The sequence below is a fragment of the Tupaia chinensis genome, unplaced genomic scaffold (genome assembly GCF_000334495.1).
Source record: "Tupaia chinensis unplaced genomic scaffold, TupChi_1.0 Scaffold000600_1, whole genome shotgun sequence".
Taxonomy (NCBI): Eukaryota; Metazoa; Chordata; class Mammalia; order Scandentia; family Tupaiidae; genus Tupaia; species Tupaia belangeri.
In genome coordinates, this window is record NW_006160117.1 from 6,772,660 (window position 1) to 6,775,975 (window position 3,316).

The window sequence follows — 3,316 nt, forward strand, 5'->3', positions numbered from 1 at the left end:
CTTTAAAAAGTTTGTGGAGCATCAGCATGGTAGCTAAGGTGCTGGATCCCACCTGGCTGGCTCTGCAGTTTGAGTTCTGGACCTGGCAGCATGTAAAACACGCTGGGTGCATGCGCATGCATGCATATGTGCATGCATGCCTAAAATCGTGAGAAGAGAATGGAGGAGAAGGAATTGCAACATGGCTATTTCCCCTGAGGGGTGATTTCTCACTTTCCCTCTCTCTGTCTCTGCCACTCTCCAGTGAGCACACACGTCCAATGGCAAGAACCTAAAAAAAAAAAAAAAGTTTCTGGAAAAATGAAATTAAAGTATGAGTTTATTTTGCTGTCAAAACAATTTTGAAATCTATGCATAGTTTTTTCATATGTATTTCCATGAGTGTTTTGAAGATCCCTCATATATGAAGACATTACAGCTGATGTCACAGAACTAGAAAGTGGCATAAAAAACTACTATGAACAATTGTATGCCAACAAACTGGATAACCTAGAAATAGGCAATCTATCAAGACAACCATAACAACAACAACAAAAATCCAGAAAATCAATACAGACTAATAAAGAAAGACAGAGACACTGAGGGAAAGAAGAAAGCACTTCCCATGAGAAATCGTCATGCCACAATCCCTTCTCTTCCATTTCTCTCTTTCCAGGATTTTGGCCATACACGCATATGCACCCAGCCTGTTTCTCAAGTCGCTGGGTCTGGAACTCAAAGTACATAGTCGCCCATGTAGGATCTGGCTACCTTAGAGACCAGGTCACAGAGCTAGCCTTTGTGAAAAAAATTTTTTTTTCTGTAAAGTCTGTTTTGTCTAATATAACTATCATTACTCCTACTCTTCTTTGGTTATGATTTACATAGAGTATCTTTTTCCATCCTTTTACTTTCAGTCTATATGTGTCCTTAAACAAAAAGTGAGTCTCTTGTTGGCAGTATATAGATGATTCTTTAAAAAAAAAATTCGTTTAGCCATTCTATGCCTTTTGATTGAAGAATTTAATCTATTTACAGTTAAAGTAATTACTCAAGGTAAGGACTCAGTATTACCATCTAAAATTTTTTTTGTGATAATTTTGTAGTCTCTTGTAGTCTATAATATGTATATACCAGATTTTATTTAACCATTCCTCTATTAATGAGCACTTGGGTTGCTACTACTTTTTGGCTATTGCACATAACGCTGCAATAAGCATTGGGCACTCAAGTACCTGAGACCGTTTTCAGTTCTTTTTAGTATATACCCAGGAGCAATATTGATAGGTCATATGGTAATTCTGTAATATGTTTAGCTTTCTGAAAAACCACCAAATGGTTATCCCCAGTAGCTGTATCAGTTTATATACTGTCAGCAAAACATTCAGCTTCCTATTTTTCCACATCCCTGTAAACACTTATGTTCTATGTTTTTGTTTTGCAAATTTTATCATCATAGCCATCCTAGTAGGTTTGGAGTAGTATCTTATTATGCTTTTTATTTGCATGTTTCCTAAAGACTAATGGTGTTGAGCATCTTTTCATGTGCTTATTGGTCATTTGTATATTTTCTTTGGAAAAATGTCTATTAAAATCCTTTGTCTATTTTTGAATCAAGTTGTTTGGAATTTTTTGTAGTTGAGTTGTAGAAATTCTTTTTTTTTAAAGAATTATGTATTCAATTTATTATCATTATTATTACTTAATTTCCTATAGGGCACGTGCTCTCACCAGAGAAAAACAGGGAGAGAAAGAGAAAGGGAGAAAGCAAGCCGCCAAGTTCAGTACTTGAATCACAGTCAGCCATGTGGAAGTCCAGCACTTCAACCACCATGCCACCTGCTGGCCCCCATACAGTGACTATTTCTAGCAGGTAACTGTTTTCGTATGACTCTGAAGACTGACAAGTTTCAATTGTCTCCAGTCTACAGTCACTACACTGACACCAGAAGGATTTATTTTGGACTGGAGGGAGGGAAGAGTGTAGGAATATACTAGCCAGCTCTTGCATTCATGTTTCTATGGACACAGTTGTGTCTTGCACACTACAAGGTCTTTTACAAAATAATCATCTTAGATCAACAGAAGAGAGTCTTCAATGTCGTCCTGCAAGATGGGTGACTTTAACATCTCCCCCTGTTTTCTCCAAAGTCCTCCTTTAGTATGGCTGGTAATTGTTTTGGTGATTGCCAACCCCTCGAGATGCCTTGCCATAAGTACTCTGTTGGCCACTGTAGTCTGCATATCCCTGTCCATAGCCATAGTTCCCATAGTTATACCCAGTATAATCATATCAGCCATAGCCACTATAGTTTTCATCACTACCATAGGCACTATTGTCATTTCCATATCCTTGATCATAATAGTTATTAAATCCCTGGTTCCAGTTCTGACCCTGACCTCGGCCACGACCCCTAGTACCACCTCTTCCACCAGCTGCAGCACCTCTTCCTCCTTTTTGTTGTTGCTGCTGTTGCCTATATACCTCTTTGGGTTGTGCAACCTTGATTTCACACTTCCCAGAACCAAGTTGATGGTATCTGCTTTCTAATAAAGTCTTTACTGGTTCTTCATCTGTATATGTGATAAAACAAAATCCTCTTCTTTCATTTGTTTTTGTATCCATGGGGAGTTCAATGTTTTCAATCTCTCCAAGGCTCTGAAATATTCGTCAATTTGTTCTTCAGAAGTATCTGGGCTTAATCCACGCACAAAAACCTTTCAGGGAGGTTCTTCCCCTTTTAAAGCTTTGGCCCTGTGGGGTCTATGCACTTGACATGCAGTTTGTGTTCTTTTAGTTCCACAACCTGAGCACGCAGCATCTTTAAAAAGCACAAATCCAAATCCTCTTGATCTTCCAGTGACTGGATCTGTTTTAATTGTGCAGTCCGTCATCCTCATGATTCTTGCCGGCATTGATCTTGGATCACTCAGAGAATACCTCCATGTTGCTATACTCGCCCCTGGCGGCAGAACTGTCCACACGGCGGTGCTAGCGCGCAGTTCGGGTCATGGTAGCAGCGGCTGTAGAAATTCTTTATATATATTGCACATTAAAGTCGTCAGACATATGATTTTTAATACTTTCTCTCATTCTATAGGTTCCTTTTACTTTCTTTCCACTTTATGTATGTATTCTGAGAGAAAGAGCAGGGGAGAGAGAAAGAGAGAGGTTCTCCTAACTGGTCTTTGCTCTATGATCCACCCCAGCCTCAGCCCAGATCATGAGCATGAGCACCCTCTAAGCACAGGGAGGCCTCAGGGACTTTCCAATGTGAGTCCAACATCAGAGAGCATTATGTTACTGCTGCGCCACTGTCCTGCCCCCACTTTCTTA

General features: G+C 39.6%; 1 pseudogene; it reads right to left on the reverse strand.

The window, feature by feature from the left end:
• Positions 1-2,064: 2,064 nt before the first annotated feature.
• On the reverse strand, positions 2,065-2,983 carry LOC102492899 (heterogeneous nuclear ribonucleoprotein D-like pseudogene; annotated as a pseudogene).
• Positions 2,984-3,316: the final 333 nt, after the last annotated feature.